This window comes from Choristoneura fumiferana, chromosome 12 (assembly GCF_025370935.1).
Source record: "Choristoneura fumiferana chromosome 12, NRCan_CFum_1, whole genome shotgun sequence".
Classification (NCBI taxonomy): Eukaryota; Metazoa; Arthropoda; class Insecta; order Lepidoptera; family Tortricidae; genus Choristoneura; species Choristoneura fumiferana.
Window position 1 is genome coordinate 14437379 of NC_133483.1, and position 22809 is coordinate 14460187.

General features: G+C 34.8%; 1 protein-coding gene across 2 annotated transcripts in view; it reads right to left on the reverse strand.

Moving 5' to 3' along the window:
• Positions 1–22809, reverse strand: part of LOC141433424 (very long chain fatty acid elongase 7-like) — a 64460-nt gene that overhangs the window by 30798 nt on the left and 10853 nt on the right. The window contains exon 1 of one of the 2 annotated variants that reach the window (XM_074095457.1): positions 8591–8759. The exons of the other annotated variant lie outside the window; for it this stretch is intronic. The gene's annotated coding sequence lies outside the window, so the exon portion shown is untranslated. Of the gene's footprint in view, positions 1–8590; positions 8760–22809 lie in introns of those variants that run through there. 2 annotated transcript variants of the gene reach the window in all.

Consider the following 22809-nt stretch of genomic DNA (forward strand, 5'->3'; position numbering starts at 1 on the left):
GTACTGATGGCGGTTCCTGGATGTCCCTAGCTAAGTCCTTTCCCTATCCCAGTAGTTAGAGTGTGTCGACGTAACATCGTAGGAACAGTGAAGAGTATGGCAGGATCCTACCACTGTTATTGTACTCTGATTTGAATTAACTACACAATCTGTTGAGAGAAGTAAAGTACAGTTGGTCATAATTATATCATGATTTCCACGTAATTTGACATTTGTTGACATAATTTTATAAATTTGAAACAGCATTAAGACATAATGTCTATGACATTTTAATAGAATGTTTTTTTTAAATTCAAACCGAAATGGAACCGCGACATTCTTGAGGCCTCATTGCAAATCGGTCTTTGGTTCTATACGAACGTATACAATAATTTTATAAATAATTTATCCGTGTTCTAAATTTTAAACATTCAAAATATAAAGAATAAATAACAATAGTCTAAATTCAAAAGACCTAAATTTAAATATTTGAAATTTAGAAATCAAATTTAAGTGATCGAATTGATTCAAATACGGGTCATTACTGTTCTGTCCTGCTGGCGTTACGGAGTGTTACGAAGACATTGAATTGTTGAATATTCTTTACGAACATTATTTTTAATTGATTTAAACTATATTACTATTGACGGTACTGAAGTTACCATCGGTGTGTGAATACTATAGCGAAGAACTAATATATTTGCGGAACAAATCTAAGACAGTGAGTAATACATTAGTAAAATTAAAATTGAATATCAAAACTGCTTATTTATATTATAACATATTAGAAACTCCAAGGTTAATGGAAACGAGATATTAATAATTGACTTCAGATTATTTTGAAATTGTTTATATTTCCTCAGTGTTTCTTCCAAATTGCCCTGCGTATTTGGCCTAACTTTACAAATAAACTATTTGGACCTAGAACCGGGGTGTATCACGGTCTCCACAAATATTTATACTAAACCAGATTACCTAATTTTGTCACCAATCTAATGATTTTAATAGAAATCCAGATAGCTCGGGAAGGATAGCTATACAGTTCTATACTTACTATTGTATCCAGCTGGTGGAGCGAATGGAACTAGTGTGCCACAGATACGAGTACTAATCTAGCTGGCTGGGTATTAATGGTCGGTATTGCGCGCATGGATACTGCACAAAGTACCCTTACAGACTCCACAAACCATTATGATCGACGTTTCACAATGGAGTCTGTAGATTATTCAAAATTGTGTTTGGGGACCGAGGGTCTTCAAATACATGTGGTCACCAGGGGTCAATTTCACCTCTGACTGCTGGATGTCGCTTCCTCTTTGTCGGGCTAACCACCCGGCAACCCGGGCTTCTGTCCGATGGGGCTGCGTACGTACTCACTTGGCAATAGGGCTACAGTGGGGTTGCAGTTAAATAAGGTCTCGCGACCAAAAGTGGCGTTGAGTGTCCTTGTGGGGCATGTGGGGGGGAAGGAGATCCTCATGTTGGGTTGTGGACGCAAATTGTGGAACGCGTCGTAATAACACAAACATGACTCCGAGTTGTTCTTCCTGACGCTAGTCTGTTAGAGGATGGGGGGGGGATAGGAGACCGTAGGTGTATAGGATAGTCACTCAGGAAAAGGTTAGGGATTAACAAGCCTGCCTCGGGAGTGACTATGATTTTGTTCTCCACTCATTCATTTGAAGACGAGGGACGCACGTGACTGACATACGACATTAATTTAATCCCCACACGAGGTGCCGAGGCAGCCCGTGGGGGAGTGACCAGTACGGTGACGAGCTCCACAGGTCTGGGCGGGGAGGGGCCCGGCCTATACGGCATAAATCACCTCCTTTATATTAATTAAGTGGAAATATAATCAAATATAAATAGTAGCAATAATAACTTCTTATACTAAACGAAATAACCTTTGAGTTTCCTGTATGTATAACCAACGCTTTCTCAAGGAGGTAGTTACTCTACTAAATAGCCCTCTCACTCGGTTCGATCCGGGGTTTACTATAATTTATTATACAACTTAGGGTTCTTACCAACAGACGATGGCCGTAATTATACTTAGATAAAAGTATATAAATAAAAATATAGTGCCTACCCTTATTGGGAACAGTACAGTACCGTCGTGAATTGAACTGAAACCTGTACCCTTAGTGTAAGTTTTCGGTTACAAAATACGTCTCGATCGCGTTCGCGTTAAAATCTCAACTTGTATGGAAACACGAACATCGCAAACGTTCCGCTAGAGGCGCTGTTCGTGTTCCCATACAAACTAAGGGTAAGTACTGGGGTGCTACTCCGAAAATCGAAAATCTAAGTTCGTCACGTATCGTCCCTCTCACTCTCGTATTATGTAAAAGTAGGTAGGTATAAGCGTCAGCAGGACGGCAGGTTACGAAGTTCGAATTTTGCACTTCGTAGTATATAATAGGGTCTGATTACTTCTTAAATCAAAAGCAAACATCATTTAAAACTATAGGCTGTGTGTTAGTGCGTAATTCATGACTGTTAACTGTGCATCATGTCATATAATACATAAATTTACTTTTATATAAGTACCTTATACATACAAGTATACGCTATAACTTTTTCAACGAGCCTTGTGAATATAAACTGCCCGTAATGTATGTTATACCGCTTTGTTATTTTTCTTAGATTTGCGTATCACAGAGTCAACGTACGTTGTCCTATGCATGTATATGTTACGTAATTGAATCATATGACTGCGAACAAATATCCAGGATGTTAGTCTTGAGTTAAAAACGATCATAATCTGTCAATATTATTAGCAATAGTAATAATTTTATTCCCAGTAGGTATAGAAATAAGAATTTAGTTTTAGTTATTTTAATTTTATAGTAGTTTTAGTCCTATCGTCCTATGGATATTTTGTATTTTCTTAATATTTCTACTTAATAAATATTCATTTTGCTAAAAAAATATATAGATGAGTCCCTTTATTCATTGCTAAGATATGTTTGGATCTACATTATTGAGGTAAAATCCCACTTTTTACATTCAAAGAGCTGTTTAGTGACTGATTCTCCCACGCATGTTATTTAAATTGTTGATAAAATTGTGATAAGAACCCACAGAACAGAAAAGTTTTTCTGTGCCGTGTAACAGCCGAAAATAATTTACTAATTGTTTTTGCAGCTTTTGAATTTATGACCAGATAAACAATACAACCGTATTAAAAAACAGCAGTGTTAATAAATGAAATAAAAACATATTTACAAAATTACCAATTTTCCGAATTATTGGTTATACATAAAAAAAAATGTTCGGTTTAAATTAATAATTATTAACCTATATCGAAAATACAAACTGAAATATAGATGCACAGAAAAAACAGAAAAATAGGACCAGCGCTGGGAATCGAACCCCCAATCAATTAATTGGGTTAATAATTAACCTCTTCAGAAGTACGATGACAGAAATTTGCTTTAGGAATATAATATAATATACTACATATAGGTAGAAATAATACGGTTATGATCATCGCTGAAAGTTCGAATATTACTTTTTAAATTACGATAAATCAACCGAAAACTGAATTAAGGCGTAAATTTTTCTTATTCAAAGTAACTGGTGCGAGTTTTCCAGTTGCAACACAAAATGTGGTCGCGCGCGATGCGACTCTTGCGCCACAGCTCGCGCAGCGAGACGCAGACTTATTTAGCCGCAGGCGCAGGCTGCGCATTCCTCACTGCTCACTCCCTTAGGAAGTTCAAAGTCACCGGACTGGTCCTCTATGCTAACACAGTTTCTGCGAGCCAACGCACTTGCACTTGCTCTCGCTTTCGCAATAATCCATCGACCGGCTCACGCGAAGTTCAATGCAACACAACCTTCGATCTCATCTTGGAATATTTCGCGGCATGTTTCCGTTATGCGTAAATCACCTAACAATTTCCATTGGTAATTATGTTCAACAATATAACGACCAATTAAATGTGACGACCGTGTAACAAACGTAACACTTATCTTATTATCTGCCTGTCTTTACGTTTTTTCCGTTTTTCCCGTCAATAAGTAAACAACTGCTTCAATTATGACAGTATTTTCAATTTAGCTGTGCGTATTACTTCTTGTGTGTGCATGTATAATAGTTTTTATTCGTAAATTATTTACGAGTATAACAAGCCAACTTCACTGTAAATAAATAATACTTTTACTTTACGAAGTATACAATAACATTTTTTTTCAATTTTCTGAAAGATTTGCTGTTTTAGAATGTGTGAACATTTAAGTGCCTACGCACAAACATAAACCATTCTTCAATGAACAGACAACGAATAGCATGACATTGAAACATCTTTTTTATACACTCGTACTGTTATTATTAAATTTGTACCCATTGCCTAATGTTGCGTTGGTACCTACCAATAATTATGTTTCGCAAGTCATTAATACTTCTAGTTTTCTTGAGATAAATTTGAGGTAAATTCGTTTATCAAATTGTTCGCATGATTTTATCATCAATAACGTTTTGACTTTTAATGCACTAAGATCGGATGCAGGTGAAGGGCAAATAACTAAGACTCCATTACGTACGATCACGTCAAGTTACGGAGCTAGGGTACATTGGGTTATTAACGCAAAACTGTCCGAGGCATTACATACACAAATATTTTTACTACTTAACTGAAAATTTAAAAACACCCACACATTTTTACGTGTGGACTACGTATGTATTACTCTTTAAGGTACTTACGTGCTATAAAAACAATGACTGCCACCAATTAGCAAAGTAGCTAATGCATTTATTCGCGAAATCACACGTAATCGTTAACCCGGTATGAAAGCTTGTCCATTAACAACCAGCTACGAAATTCACTCGCTACATCCTTACTAAATACGTAAAGCTGATAATCATCTAGTTTAATTATCGATTACCAAAGAATATATATCCACGACGCGCCATATTAACTTAATATTGTACTTACTGTATTATAAAAATAATTGTAAAAGACCGGACAATGTGTCCTTGGAGGCATTAGCGTGAAATACGAAATGATTTTAGCAAAGTTCATGGGCATCTGGGGAGGGAGGGGCTTCACAACAGATGACCCTCTAAGACGTCATGAGCATATAACCTGATCACTGATTAATATATTATACTAGCTGTTGCCTGCGACTCTATCTGCGTAGAAGTATGAAAAATAGTTTACATCCTATTCTCAGACCTACCGAATATACACAAAAAAAAAACATAAAAATCGGTCAAGCCGTTTCGATGGAGTTTGGTCACAAACATTTTTGACCTGAGAATTTTATATATTAGAAGATATAAACTATGTAAATATGTACTATGTATCAATTTTACACTATAACATAATATATGTAACTTTGAGACCTTCTGTACAAGGAATAATCTATTTCTTAACTCGGATAAGTGCAGCACAATAAGTTTTTCAAGAAAAAATAAATTATCAAAATTTAGTTACAAATTGTGCGGCAAAGATCTAGTAAGAGTTACAGAGATTCGTGACCTTGGCGTCGTTATGGACGACAAATTGTCATTTGTACCCCATATTGACTCCATCTTAGGTAAATCCTTTAAACAGTTAGGTATGATGCTGCGAATTGGCAAACCTTTTAAAAGTGCATTGACCCTAAAAATACTTTATAATAGTTATGTACGTAGTCGGCTTGAGTTTGCATGTGCAGTGTGGAAACCCCATTATGATATTCATGTTAACAGAATTGAGAGACTACAAAAAAAGTTTATAAAACATCTTGACTTTAAATGTGGCTATGAATATAAAGGTTATATTGAATCTTTAAATCGTCATAAAATGCAATCCCTTGAGTGTCGAAGAGACTGCGTTGACGCAATTTTGTTATATAATATAGTTAATAATCATATTGATGCCCCTGGCCTGCTGAAAGACGTTCAATTTAGAGTCCCAGGTAAAAGGGAACGCCAATGTCGTGACAAATTTAAACACCTTTTCTCCATCCCACGTAGTAGAACTAACTACTCTAAGAACATGTTTATCAAGCGTGCATGTACACTTTATAATAAAAATAAAAAACTTATAGATATAGACATATTCAACAATACAATAGGCGCATTAAAAAATGTTTTCAAGACAAAAAATAGTTAATGTACAGTACTTTACTTTGTTTTGGATGTTAACTTTAAATTTATTGAAATGGACTTCATTACAACAAGTTTAACAAAATTGTATAAAGAAGAACAAAATAGGTAGGAATGCAAGTTTTAGGTAAGAAATAAAATAGTTATAGTACACATTTTTGTTAGTGTGATATTTAGTTGTAATTTTAAAGAAATACTTGAAAACTGCGGTTATATGTTGCATTTCTTGTATTTCTTAGATAGTACTTTTGGAAACTATAGGTCTGTAATAGTTGCATATAAATATTTGTAACCTTGCCTTTGTGTGACTGTTTGTTTCACAATAAATAAATAAAATAAATAAATAAATAAATATTTTTACACCAATAAGAAATTTAAACCCGTACCCTTAGTGTAGGTAAGTTTTCGGTTACAAAATACGTCTCGATCGCGTTCGCGTTACAATCTCAATTTGTATGGAAACACGAACAGCGCCTCTAGCGGAACGTTTGCGATGTTCGTGTTTCCATACAAATTGAGATTTTAAAGCGAACGCGATCGAGACGTATTTTGTAAACGAAAACTTATACTAGGGGTACCGATCTACATTTTCCTGCTTCGATAAAATATTCAGCGTTTGACTTCGTCAGATCGATCGTAAAACGTACCTTATTGTCTATTTATTAGTAATTCACATTAGTATTGTCTGTAAGCAGCTCTGACCACCCGTGTGTTATTCTATAGGATGTCATTTGTTACAAAGTTTTTGACACCGCGATTCTAAAAATGTTAATTGAAGCAAATGTAAATTCGGCCATGCCTAAGAAATGCTAACACAAAAGCGTCCACAACGCTTGACTGTTATAGACAACTGTGAAGTGCTTTAGGATAATTTGTATGACAAATAAATCACCGAGACTAACGAGGTTTACACGAAACATGTGGTCCAAGTCCATCTTACAGCCAGCTGCAATTTTGACTTTCACATAGAACCTGCACTTACGATTTGCTACGGTATTGTCAGCCCGCACTTAATGTAGGTGTAGCATAAAATATGCTAAGCTAAGGTCTCCTAACAAAGCGGCAATATCTTTCCCGTTTACAGAAAAACGCTCAACTTTAGAACGTTTTTCTGTCATTCTCTAGAATGGCTTAGGCACGCACCTTGAGTGTTGTCGTGTTCATATTTAGCCGGTGAGTAGTCAAGTATTGATAAACGCGTCTCTTCATATGCAATCTACAATAGACAATTAATATCAATGCTGTTCATAGTTCTTTGCGTTTTCCGTGTACCTGTCAAGTTCATCGATTCTGACAATTAATCTTTATGATCCTGATAATTAATATTATAATGTATCGGACTCGGGGGTCAAAAGAGGAATAGCTAGTTTTAGTACCGCGAATAGAAACACCGTCGCCGGGCAAATAACCTCCTGGCATTGCATGTCTTTTACTTCTATGGGCTTCACCTACTAACAAACTAATGAAGCATAACAGTGCAATGTAAACAAATCGTGCAACTCTATCTTTTATCGTTTCCAATGGTCCGATTAATATAGAATTTGGATGCATGTAGTAGAGCTTGAATGAAATTGCAATAATTAAGGACTGTCAATAAAAAAGGTGTACCTACCTACTTATTAATAATGACATTTTACACCCAACTTGACCCTTTGTGTTCAAATAGTCAGACGGATTCGGTTAATTATTTCAATGTCAATGCGTCACGCCATGTTTTTTAATGTAATACGGTCTTTGAGAGCTGGCTTTTAGAAGCTAAAATTGCTTGCTATTAACTTCAATTAAAATAAATTACATCTCATGTTATCAGTCACCACCATAAGTAAGATACAGCGAGGAGGAATTAAAGCAAGCTTTACCTTCTTAAGCGTGTAAATATGATTTTATCCACTTATTGTTACGACTAACATTGTCTAATCTTACTGAAAATACAGCGCTATCTTGAGTTAGCTAGACCTCATTTTACTATAGCTTTGTCGTTGTAGTGAAACTAAGCCGCTGAGACTATTGTAAGTGATCATTCGTCGCACAGTTGACAATAAATAGTGCCATATTGAGTATTTCAAGAGTATTTCAGTGTTTGATAAAAATTATAGTCAGAATATTTTTATAAAGGCAAGAAATTCAGTTCAATGTTAAGCTTTTTTGCACACTTCCGCATTAATATTTGTCTTAATCTGTTTTAAAGATAATTGGGCGTCATAAAAACCCTTTCACCATGTATGAAGGTTGCAATGAAAAGTATATAGATACCTATATCATCATCTTATAATCGCATTAAAATGTAAATTATTTTATGATAAACTATATTAATAACTAGTCTATTAACATTATATCACCAATATGATTCAAAATCTACTTTAAATTTGATATTGATTGAAATATTATGTTCATTATCGAAGGAATTTATTAAGCAGCCGACGAACGAATAGGATTTAGGTACAGTTAGCAAATAAAATCTTAATAAGGTATGTAAATAGATCGTATTTAAAGTGCAGTTCAAAATCTTACCTGCGTTCCAGTATCTCCAGCACAGAAATGTTCACTCAAGGCACTGGTACAATAATTCAATTTGTAAAAGCTTTATGGATAAAGCACCGACCGTAGCGATCTAGATCTGTAACGGCGCGAACTGCGAGCGCGGGCGGTTGTGCGGGTCTATTGTGGACTAATAATGTGCGCGCGCGCCTCCGCCCGCCGTATATATCGAGTCTGCCCCTGACGTCATGCACCACGAGATAAGGACTCGAGCATCGATACTCTAATAAAACAAACGTGTTTAATCGCAGATTACCGACAAGTATTTGATAACTGGCCGACCGGGCACGACGGCCCACGACGGGCACACGACACTGTCGGATGTCCGACTCCGAATTACAGCCTGTTAGATTCTACTTCTAATAAACGGTTGAAACCGCTTTCGGAAGTGTTACAGTCGGTGGATTTACAGTTTGGTGCCATTTGGCTTTCGTTTATGTTTCTTAATTATTTGCTCTCTGACGAAGAATTATGACTAGGTGTGAGCCATCGTGGGTGTAACACTGACTATGGTAATTCACTTCCTTAGGTATAAATACAAACTTCACTGTTCAACGTCCAACAAACTGTTGAACAAAGACTTCTCCTTTAGAGCGCGACAATAAACAACAATGTATAAATAAAAATAACATCAGTTGCGCACAACTCTGTCGATAGTCCACCTAGTGGGAGGCCTGCCAACGCTTCGCCTTCCAGTTCGTGGTCGCTACTCGAGAACCCTTCTCGCCCATCAGTTATCCGTTGTTCGAGAGATGTGGCTTCGAGCTGTCGGTATGAAAAAGAATTTCTTGGCATCTAACCATTGACATCTATGTACATACTCGTACCTTACGGCACTAGACTAGCTGGAGGAACAAAACGCGCGGCGCATCAATATTACTTTGACACAACCCCTGTCACGGTTGTACCTTGTTTGGCCTAACAACTTTTTGCCTATGTTCGCTTCGCCTCATTTTAAATGACCTAATTTTAATTTTGTATAAACTTATTTCGTATACTGTTTGACTGACATAATTATTGTTTTAGATGAACAATTTAAATCTAACAAGTTCGGTTCTGGGGCTGTTGTGGTCGCAGTTCCAACCTAATCTAAACTACTTACTGGTCGCAGTTCTAATCTTAGTAAAAACGCTGTTCGGCTAATTAGCCGAATAACCAAATAAATAAATATTAGCCGCTAAGTAATGACTAGTTAAAATAAGAATCGAAAAAGTGAGTTTTAAATAAAATTATATTCGACAAAACAAGAGTTATGAAAATGATCATTAGGAAAAACGAAAATTCGACAAATTATTAATTATAAATAATGAAAAAATACAAATTGACTTTAGACAAACAATTTACTAAGTATAGTAAAAGTTGTTAGATTAGACAAATTGAAATTAGGCAAAAGAAATTAGACAAGTCAAGGGAATAAATCTTGAAAGCTAATTTTGATTCACTTCCGGTTAATTCTGGTAGTGAAAATCTGGTGGTCGGGCCAGGTTCGTCTCCTCTCGGGATGGGACACCTCAATGGTTATTGGCATTGACTTTAAATTTGGTACGGAAATGAAGGTTTGATGAAATACAAGTATAATCAAACAAAAAAAAATGTATGAACAGGTTCACAATCCCGAAGCAATGTTCCAGCCTTCTTTCCACATGTTCCTATTGTAGTAATGACATTAAACGCTCATAAAGTTTCGTATTAAGATGTGTCATTGCCATGAGGCACTTGTTAAGGCACTAGTGCGCCTCATTGGACTGTTAAAGATGAAATTGAACATAAACTTATTTTTAGTTTAAGTTTGTAGAAAATTTACATTCATTAAATCAGACGGAATAAATTTGAACACAAGGATACTGAATATAAATGGGAAGTTGAAAACAATTTCTTAAACAGTTTAAAACTTTTTACTATAAAAACTTTCATGCGTATTTTTATTCTCTTGGAGAGGAAAATCCGGCATATCCACCCGTCACTTGCCTTTAATTTATTTATAAAAAATAATAAAAACAGTAAGTCAGCACAACAAATGACTCTAATGAAGTATCATGCGCAAAAACTAAGGATTACCTTCTCTAATACATATAAGTATATATAAGTTTACGCACGAAAAAAAACCTCTTCAAGTTTTTGCTTTATTTATTAGAGATGGGCCGAATGTGATTTGAACCGAATACGAACATCGGCCGTACTTGCGTTCAATAACCTGCCTTTAGTAAATTTTAAATATGAGTCGATAACTAAGAAGTGATTGTTAAATTTGACTATTGAATACACCCTTTATAATTAAAAATACATACTTAAAGTTTCTCAGTATTTAGTTTTTGAAAAATGTGAACCTAAAACAAAATGATGCACAGCATATACGAGTCTATCGCCATACTTTTAATTTTCAAGAACAAATAGCATATGCGCACTCTCTTTATTTAAATGGACGGACCACAAACAGCTGCTTTGCTGTATCCTCTTCTATCGCATGGGATGGTTGGTTGGGACCTCTCAGTTGCACATATTCACTCGCAGAAATATTTCACTTTTTAAAATTCGACAACCGGAATTCAGGACTGATTTTCGCAGACAACCCTATACCACCGTTCTCGTAATGAAATAATCTTTATTTTCATTTAACTTTCATTCATTAGCCAGACCGGTGCAAGTTACTAGTATCGATTTACCTGTTTATACCTGCCTACCCGAGAGTTGTGACTGATAAAAATAGGCAACCTAACGTTTGCATATGCTATGGATTTCATACTTTCGATTGGTATGGAATTTGTCTATTAACCAAACCGTTTTTTTTTAAATTATTAATTAATCATATCCTGGACTGAAATTTTTTAGACAACCCATATGCAATATATTTATTGACATATTAAATTATAAAATACGACTCATCCATTAACCAGCTCGGTGAAGGTCGTTCTTTTAAACGGATCTTAGACTATTAGACATGATTGAGTAACAATCTTTTAATGAATAATTAATGATATCCTGGACTGAAATTTTTTAGACAACCCATATGCAATATATTTATTGACATATTAAGGGGCTGTTTCACCATCTATTGATTAGCGTTAACCGACGGTTAAATGTGATGCCGTCTCCGTCTATTCGTACAAAACAAATAGAGACGGCATCACACCTAACCGCCAGTTAACACTAATCAATGGATGGTGAAACAGCCCCTAAATTTAATGTAAAATACGTTTCATCCACCAGATCGGTGAAGGTCGTTCTTAAACGGATCTTCTTCTATAAACCGCTGATCCGATTTACCTTAATGAAATGCGGTACTTATACAGATAGTTTGAGTCCCCAGGAAGGGCATAGGATAACTTTTATCGCGGAAAATGTTGTTGTTGTTGTAACTCTTTATTGTACATAAAACATATGAAAATTACAATTAACAAGAGAAAGAGATGTACAAAGGCGAACTTATCCCTTAAATGTCATATTTCCCTCGGGATAGCGATAAAGGAATACTACGCGGACAGTCGCGAACGGCTAGTTACAAATAAAATACTTAAAAAATACAGTATAAAGTTTAATTTAATTTTTGTTGCATATTTTACTGATATGACAGTCATGCTTTCTATTAATTTCAGTCGAAATAGTAGGTACAATGAGTAGCTCCTTTTTTTAGTGCCGAATGTTCGGCATTTAAACCGAAGTTCGGCTCAAGTTGCCGAAACTCGGTTATACCGATACCGAATGTAAAACGAATTTCGACTCATGCCCATTAATTATCAACATTGCTTGTCGAAAATATTTTCCCATGTTGGGACATTTCCATCTCATATATATGCAGAAACTGCACTAATACAGCTTGTTTTTTTTATTTCCATTAACTTCGGCAGACGGCTCCGCTCAGTTCATCAAATTGAAAAAAAAAAATTATTTCGTGGGTGAAAATCTTCGGCGGCCGATCGTAAAATCCGCCAGATCACGAAATTCTTAGGCACATCATGAAATGACGCCATGTGCAATTTCATAAGCGATACCTTTTACCTTTCAAAAGGAAAAATGAACCCTTATAAGATTGCTTGAGAACTATAATCGTGTGAAATATCAAATTAAAGGGCTCGTTATGAGAAGTTACTTTTTTTATTTTAAAATAAACACTTGAAGTTACCCTCATCTCCGAAATTACTGGGCTTAAAATAAAAAAATAATAAAAAAAATGTTTATAAAATATAGTATAATAGATTACAGGAAAACATATATTAAGACGTCTTTGGTATTTTATGGTATGGTACGGCGGCCTAGTGGTTTGGCCTATGGCCTGTCAAGCAGAGAATCGTGGGTTCAAACTAAAACGCAGGCTCGCACCTCCTGAGTTTTTTAGAATTCACGTGCGAAACTATATTTCACAAAACAAACATCATGAGAAAACCTGGAAAAACCTACGAAGCAAGAGAAGGCCTGTGCCCAGCAGTGGGTTGTAAATAGGCCGGGATGATGATGATGGTGGTAAGTATATTTAAATTAACACACAATCGGAAATTTCTGTAACGTCTAGGAAAGTACGGAACCTTCTCGCGAGTGTAACACGCACTTGTCCACTTTTTATACATCGGACTTAATGTACTTAACAGTCGGACCCAAACCGGAATGTTCTGTTTTTAGTAACTTTGGTAAATTCTGCCACCAATCACGTTTATTTTTACACGACTGAGAATAAATAGATGTTTACAACAAACCGAGGCGCAGATACATTATACAGATATAGTGTCTATATCAAAAAACTATACTTTAACGAAAAACATACGTTTTGCATACCATTGACGACTAAAAATTTCCACGACTTTTTCCAAACAAGACTGAGATCTGGGAAGGCGGAGGGGGTTTGAGGTCAGTGTAATAGTAGATTATTGTCGTGGCCTGGAAGTAGGCAATTGCTGGCTGAGTATGAGTATTAAACGGACGAGCTTGCGAGTCCGTGCGAGTCCGTTTAACTAATACGAAGCCAGCAATTGCTATTCCAGCCGAGACTAATATAAAGCTTCTCTCAAAAATGGTGAATAATTCTGAAATAGAATAAACTTTTTCTCAAAATTCCCGCCTTTTTTCATTAAAAATAAACTGCAGGTGTATTTTTCCACCGAAAACACCACAAGATATTTCAGACCCAATAGAAAAGTCCGGAGTTCCAACAAAATATTTGATACCGGCCATTAGACTTGGCTGTATACGACTTGTGCCAACATTTCCATGGCCTTTTTAATTTAAAAAAAAAGTGACTGATTGCAGGCGCGCTAATTCATTATATTGTCGACCTAGCGCGCCTGCAATCTTTTTAACTTTTTAATTTTTCGCTGACCATAAACTATGCACTTCACCTTCTGATATGTAAAGAATAATGACAACTTTTACGGACATTTTTTGAGAAAAAATTGTTGAACTGTCGGTGGGATTCCATATCGCTCAGAAATCGACTAAGTACGCGTCGAGCCTAAGAAGAACTAACGAGAACTAAGTGTGGGAGTCCGTATTAATATAAAGCAAAAATGAGCACTTTAAAGCCACAAACGGATTCCTGTTGATCATGGCAATCTTGCAATATCTTTGAAAGACCTGTCTATCAATACCCGGTATTTCACCCGTACGCTGTGAGTACGCTGTAGTGTGAGGCCGTCGAAAATACAACGAGACTAAGGTTTTTTCTTAGGAATACGGAACCCTATAAAGCAGCTAAAAGAGAACATCAATTTGACGCCAAATATTTTAACTTCTAAAAAAGTGATACTGAAACAAATACATTATAGGTAGGTATTTATAAGCTCTAGCTGTATTTCGACACTCCGGGCAAATTATAGTTTTGAGATAAATAAGAGTTCTACTGCTGAAAAGAATGGATTTTGATTTAGATCAGTGATTCCCAAAGTGGTCCAGGTGGACCCCCAGGGGTCCACGGGAGACTTGCTGGGGGTCTACGTAGGCGTGAACAAAAAATGGGGGTCCATAAGATGTTAATGGGGGTCCACGAAAATTTATCTGCTTTTGATAGTAAAGAGCCAAAATGTAAGCATAGTTTTTATAAGGGCCTACCTACATTGTTTTAAGTACCTAACTAAGCAATAATATTTTAATAAGGCAAGCGACTGGACAGAACTCAGAAGCGACACAATTTTTATTTTTTGGCGACTTTAAGAATGTGGTAGAAATGTAGCAGCAGGGGGTCCACCGAAATCAGTAAAATTTTGAAAGTGGTCCACGAGAAAAATAAGTTTGGGAACTACTGATTTAGATGATTCAAAAATGTGATTAAATAGCTAATAAATCATTTGAAAGCTTAGAAATTGACGCCTGAAGGCTTTATAATTCAGGGTTAAACATATTAAATTACTGGATTAAAGGTCATTGCCCTTCCCATGATAATAAGAATAGTTGATGCATGTATGAATAAACATGATTTTATATTGACTTATAAGGTTGTGATCAGAATGGAATAGAATAGAACGTTTTATTTTATGAATGATACGAATTACAACTATGAAACCAAGGATACTCGAGACGAGAGTAAACCTCGTTAACCGTTATTATAGTAAATAGAAATTGAAAAATAACAAATTAATTTCGTTTCAATTTTTTTTTTCTGAATAACAAATAAAAAAACTGACTTTTAAAACTATAACTTAAAGGGGTTCTCTAAACCTAAGTCAAAACTATAACTAAAAAATCAAAAATATATACTTATGCCAACTTTTTTTCGAGGTCGGCGGTTGAATTTCTTCGTCAAAACAACAAAAGGACCATGTCAAAATTAAATCAAAAATACGTTTGCGTTTTTATCTGAATACATTGAACTGAATTATGTAAAAAGTATTTGTATTATGTTACCTATGTTCTATTGATTGACTTTGACTTTATATTTTCTTTATACTATTTTCTTTTGGGTAGTAAGTTGGGTAGTAAGTAACCCATGTAAATATATTTGTTTTAAATCAATGCTGGCAGCGACCTCAAAAAAGCTACTAATTAGAACAAACTGCAGCGATGAGAATTCCTAGAATGGGTGAATCTGACTTATTTATTTATTTCCATTGTAAAGTTATGTACTTAAGGTGTTACAGAAAAATAATGGTTAGATCATGACGCCGTGTAATTGTATACACAATATTGTCTTAAAAGTAAGAAAACTATGCACACGTATAAATTAACATTTACAAAATTAAGGAAAACTTCTAATTAAGAATTTGCCATTATGAATTTTCAAAATAGCAAATAAGTTTAGAATTATTAATTGCAAGATTAAATATTTAAAGTAAAGATTAATACTTTTAGGCGCTTCCTCTCTTACAGGATCACTCCGTTGTAAAAAATACAACATTCTGAAGTATATTTTCGTTCAAAATCTGTGGGAATCAAAACCTAATAGATGCCTCCTGTTGATATATAATTATGAATTTTCGTTAGAAGTACCTACCTAAGGCTTCACAGCAGAATTGTCAAAAAATCCGAAAATTGCTGATCCACAAAAAAGCTTCGTTGTTCGTATATATAAAATACCATGAAAAACAAATGTGTTCTTTGTTCGCTCTTTTTCTGTTCAATGTTAAGTGTAGAACATACCTGTTAATTAGCGTTACGATTACTAAGTAGTTTGTTGTAATAAACAATTTATTGAATACTTCTATAGACATTGTAGGATGCTTATTATGTATAGTCGCAGCGCAATTATTAATACTTTAAAACCTCATTTTATATGCGTTATAATTTAAAATTTATTTTTATGATTATCTACCGTGCTCCTAATTGTATTTCACACATTATTTTCCAAAAAAAAAAATTTTTTTTGTAACAATAATATTTATTATGACGTTTGCGTATCGCTTTTCATTTTATTGAACATTTTTCATCATGTAGAACTGAGTAATGGGTCCCACTGAAAAACAGTGTTGCGGCTTGTCGTAACATTATGCTGCGGGGCCCACTTTATACTATTCGATGTTATTTTTATTCTTTCCATCTAAGTATTTTTATGTATATCGAATATGTGTAAATAAATGTTTCTCTCTCTCTCTCTTTGCCTGCTTTCAATTAAAAAAAAATCGGTCCACCCGTTTAAGAGTTACGGTGCCACAGACCGGCAGACAGACACACACACAGACACACATAGCGGTCAAACTTATAACACCCCTCTTTTTGTGTCGGGGGTTAAAAATAGAAAACAAATGGCCACTTAACGCAATCCAACAAATCAAATGTTACTTTTGAAAAATAAAATAATAAATAGAAGGTTTTTTTTGACAACTACTTTTTTTAATATACTGTATTTTTTTAATAGCTGTAGTTTAATCGACCCAAGCGCTCTCATTCTGGAAGGAGGCCTGTGCTCAGCTGTGGAACTTATATTCGCTGGGATGATGATAACTTTTTATTAACTAGACTTGCAACTGACCGTTGAAGTATTCCATCCTGCTCCTGCGGAGACGATCCTGGCCGAACCACCAGCAGAATGACACTACCGGATTGTCCCTAGACATACAGTCACGATCGTTAATTTGGGTCCCACTTAAGATCTAATATCTGTCATTTTGTATGACAATTCACCGGACTTTTTCACGAAATGGGTCGCAAACGAACGATCGCGACCATACATAAGTATGCCGAATTTCAGCTCGAAAAACAGTTTGAATAGAAAGGGAGAAAAGGAGTCAAATCTGTTTGAAAACGCTCCTCAATTGTAAAAATTACTGGCTCATTGCATATCTCACGTTTTAATTAAGCTTTCTCTGTCTATTCTCACTATTCAAAAACCACTTCCAAAATAGGCCAACAATAATTGAAATACTCATAATTGTCCTATGTGTTATTTTTTGCTCAGTTTTCATAAAATTTATTATTAATTAGGAACGACTGTACGTTGAACATTGCTTTTTTCCACGTGTAGCGTGGACTCACTGCACGTAAATTGAATTATGCATCTGTATCATTTTAAATTATTTTATTGAAACCAGATCTGCAAATGATTTCATTTATCTCGGAGTCACGAACAAATTATTTACCTCTTTGCGTAGCTAGTCATAATAGAAACAATCTTCCAGGCCTAATAGGTTAGAGCTAGATGGAAAATGTGTTTATGGTTTAAATTTCTAATAAGTACTAGTGTAATGCTACTTTTAGGTAACGTACACGTCGAATAGAATGGCAACTGGCGGTACAATTGTAAAACTTTTGACCCCATTACTCATCAACACAAAATTGGCCCACTACATACAAAATTACCTACCTACCTATTACTGCATACCTTTTAGGGCTATATTTTTTGCCGCTCAGTATATTTACATTGTTAATTAATATAATATTGAAAACCCCAGACACTCCAATAGCCTTTTTTTGCATTTGAAGCTTATTATCATATACCTTAATTATTAAAAAAATATTTTCACTTCTCATGCTCGTAAAGTTCGTGTTTATACTGGGTCTAGGCGACATAAAATGACTTTTTCACCTCAGCACCTCAAACAGGCAGGTTTTGCTATGAGAAATCAGTGAGCAAAATTCGCTTACTCGGGATTCAAAATCAACACTCGAAACAAAAAACAACTTTGCTTACTTGTTGCACAAATAACTATTTATACTCTAGTGCATAAAGTGTAAGTAATCTTCGTCTAAGACCAAGGCAATCAGGTGTAAACAGCCACAAACAAAGAAGTTTCTACATTTTTACTTCATATAAAACTAAAAATCAATCAAAATAGATCAATAAAACTAAAAATGTATAATTATAATAGTAATGCGTGAACAATAAAAGGTAAGTACATAGTAAGTGAACAATTGTTTTACACTGTTGTTATTTCATTTCCTCGCCAACGAAGTGTAAAGCAGTGTAAAACTCGAGCATTACGCCTATTTTCCCCTCGACGTGTCTATCCGGCTGTATGAATGAACGGGTAAAATGGCTCGTTCTATGCTCTCGTTGTACAATCTACTATTGCATGTTTTGCTAAATCGGTAATTCTAAGGATATTATACTATTATTCTACTTGACTTCTAATTCGAAACTCGTAATTTGTTCTTGTTAGCTGCCCTTCGCGATTTTTACAAGAAATTCAAACTGACAGAAAAACAACCAGTATTAAATTATCTAATTAGTATGCTACCTCGCTAAAACATTTAACTGGCGAATGCAATATGCTGCATTATTAAGTTTTAGTCTAAGCTCCGTAAAAAAGTAAAAAAAAACATAGGTACTTTAATACGTACGAGTAATTTAATGAAATTTTCACTAATTATTTTAATTTAGTTCAATGCATATTTTTACAAATTCTTTAAGTTATGTATATAATAAATAAATGGTCATTATTAACTATCTTAACGTGCCTTCAACCAATCCACGACATTGGAGCATGTATCATTTGTAACTTTCAGACTGATCACAATAAAAAAGGATTTAAAAAAACAACCGGCTTAAACAAATACATATAAAATTCAAATCCATTGTCAAGAAGACATTAATATCTATGGCATAAAATTAGTGCTTATATCATGGACAGAAATGTTTGGAAATAAGTCCGGTAAATTTAAATTGTGGAAAAAAATATCTGTTGAGTTTTTGCCGGTTTCTTCTGAACATAAGTTTTTTTCATCCTTGAGTGTTTGTTATAGCAGTTAGCCTAAATTTAATGAGGATATTTTTAACCGACTTCAAAAAAAGGAGGAGGTTATCTATTCGGTTGTATTTTTTTTTTATGTTTGTTACCTCAGAATCAGAACTCCGTCATTTATGAACCGATTTGAATTTTTTTTTTCATTCTTCTAGGAATGCCTTCAATTAGGTCCCATAAGCACCAAATTAGGATCTGGTGATCGGATCTTAATGAAATCGAGGGAACTCTTAAAAAAATTGTACGGACACCTATGGTGATTTGGATATATTTAGCAGTAACTCGTGCATTTGAAGTGGAACTGATGATGAAGACCATATTTGACCAACAGAGCTACTACTCAATAATAAGTACTTCACGGGTTGCATTTCAAGTTGAAGTCGGTGGCTCAGCACGAGCCAGCAGGAGTGATTGAAGCCCAATATAAAGTGCGTAGGTGAGGTAGATGACTATAGGTCCACTCCTGCTGGCTGATGCCGAGGCACCGACCGACTTCGGACTGGTAGAAAATTATTTCCATGGTTTATTGTAGTCGGTTCAATTTTTGTTATAAATTTTTTTTGTTATACATTTTTTGACTTTAACTTTTAAAAGGTTGTATAATTGATTATATTCTCGCTTCTGAGCACAATACTTTCAGATTTTCAGGTATTTAATTCACACATTGCATATTATTGGCGATGAAGCAAACTTCAATGTCCTTTAGAAGATCCAAGAAAAGTGAGGCAATACTACCTTTATCCGTCTACGCTTTGGCAAACATAAATGTACATACCAAAGAATTCAGCGTAGAGGCACCTATTTGTTTTTCGCAACAAATTATGATTTCTTGAAATATAGTAGCCATAGTTACATTACATTACATATACGTAAATTATGTTCTCGAGTGCTTTCTGTCTGTACTTACCAGAACGAAGTTGAATATTTTGTGTAAATGACTTGACGATTAATATTACGCAGCAAAGTCCGACGCGGCAAAATGTAGTAGCGCTGTGTTATTAAAAGAACTACATCAACATTTAAGTAATAACTTGAATTTAATAACTTGCTGTGGGACGTAAACAAATAGGAATGACGCACTATCTTTATTGGACGAGTAATCGTGATCGTAATGACCACATAGACAAACATAAGTATATAGCAACAACTATAGTAAATATATTTTAAGCTTATAGAAAAAGTATTTGAGCTAAGTTATAAATTATATATGTACTAGCTTTTGCCCGCGACTTCGTCCGCGTGGAATAATAACTTTGGAAAGTATTTAATTTATTTAGGGTACCTATTCTGCCAATAATAGCACATAGAAACTTCTACGGTTTACTGAAAATAACCTATTTTAATACATTGCTTTATATCTAAACTAATTTTTTTTGTTCTTCCATTATTTGGTAAAACATAAGTATTCTACCCTGCCAACACAAAAGGACTAATTCTTCATAGTGAGCTCTTGACATCTTACGTCCTGTATTGTAAGTTAGGAGGGTAGGATTATAATTAAGACGGCATTCTTACTAAGCATTGCTACACATATTTCTATACTTATAGTAAATTTGTTTGGAATTCCTTACGAACTTTCATCCCCATATTTTCAAGTAGGTATGAAAAATGACGAAATTTGAAAAGAGCCGGAACAAATGTTTTTAGGGTTCCGTACCTCAAAAGGAAAAAATGGAACTCTTATAGGATGACTTTGCTGTCCGTCCGTCGTCTGTCTGTCAAGACCCTTTATCCCGTAAACGTGCGGAGTATTATCGAGTTGAAATTAAAACCCTAAACTCAAAAAAGTTATAGGGTACTTTCGGCTGTCCTAGAAACTTGAAATTTTGTATAATGAAGCTCTTATAGCAAATTTTATTCCCTTTATAGCAAAATAAGTAAGAAAAATCTGAAAATCATAATTTTTCATGTCTGACTGTCTATGTTAATAAGCCATGTAAAATGACCCCACATTGCGTACATTTTGCTTATGAGCTTGGCTCTGCTAACACTTGATATTCATAAATACCTATGCACGGAACCCTTGACGCGCGAGTTCGAGTCGATTTTAACCGGTTTTAAGATGAAAGAATTTAAAAAAACGCTCGAACAATTATTTATCTCTTATCACGTGCCCAAATACCAAGTTTCATAAAGAAACATCGATTTATCGTCGATAATGACGACCTTCCATATGAGCTTTCATCCCCTATTTCATCCCCTCACAGGTCGAATTTTCAAAGAAGCTAAAACACACCGACTTATTTCTTATTAAGTGCCTAAATGCCAAGTTTCATGGTTTTATTTCCAACAGCGACGAACTTCCACCATATAAACTTTCACCCCCTATTTCAACCCCTTTAAGCCTTTTTTTCGCGATAAAAGATAGCCTATGTTCTTTCCCATGGTCTATTCTATCTCTGTACTAAATTTCATCCAAGCATTTATAATATTTAGTATGGATAGTATGGATAGTATGGAAGTATGGATTTAAGCAATAATAAAATATAGAAATATCACGTTTAAACGTAATTATTTAGCCAGAAAATGTTCTTATAATTCTTGTTTTTCCATTCATAACCACATTAATTTAAAATCGAACCTTGAAATACGAGTAGGTAGGTTTAGGTTTTTTTTTTGTTAAATGTCATATATTTGTTATGTTGTGTTAAATAGTAATAAAAAAACCTATCCAATTAACCTGTGCGAAAGTGATGGGTAATTCATATGGATAATAAAGCTAGAGTTCTATGGCCTTTGAATGCGTTAATAATTACCGTTAGATGTTAAACTGGCACTAGCAGCATTACATTGCCAGCCGGGATCAGATGCTTGTTTTTATTATGGTCCCAAAATATACGCTGACATGTGAAAATAATTTGATACTTTATATGGAAAGTTCCCGAGAAGCGACCCATTGTTTTTTGCTCGTACTTATATCTGACTGTCGGGACCAGAGAGTCCCGTTTCTTACTACCTTGTCTGACGCATTATGAAAATTTTAACGAAAGCAACGGAAACTATAAAGTCCTAGACTATAGACCGAGATGTGGAGATGGAACGAAAACCTACTAAAACAACGACGAAAAAGATCACGTTATATATAAATACCAAGCGATGCTGTAAAGTACTTGGTCGCTACTCATGGCGAATAAATACAACCATATTGTAACAAAAAGGAAAGAGAAACATCAAAGGACATTGGCCTCACTTCACTTCTGGTCAAACGAGATTATATCAAGAAAAGTAAGCTCGAAAACATCTCATTCGAACAAAAATATTCTTTTGGATGTTCAAAGCGGATTGGAAAAACATATAACTTGGATAAAAATATTTTGATTTTTTTTATTTTTCCACTGTTTTGACATAGTTAACATAATTATATACCTATTCGTGCTAATTTTCAACTTTCTAATATAAACAGTCGCAAAGCTAAAGCGCGGACATATAATAATAATAAACACACAAATACAGACAAATAAACAAACACAGAATAAATTAAAATAATACACATAGGTACCTGAACTAGGATAAAATAAATCCTGTTTCAGGTGTAATGGACTTAAAATGCTAACATAAATAATCAAATGCAAAATACAACAAATGATTGATCTT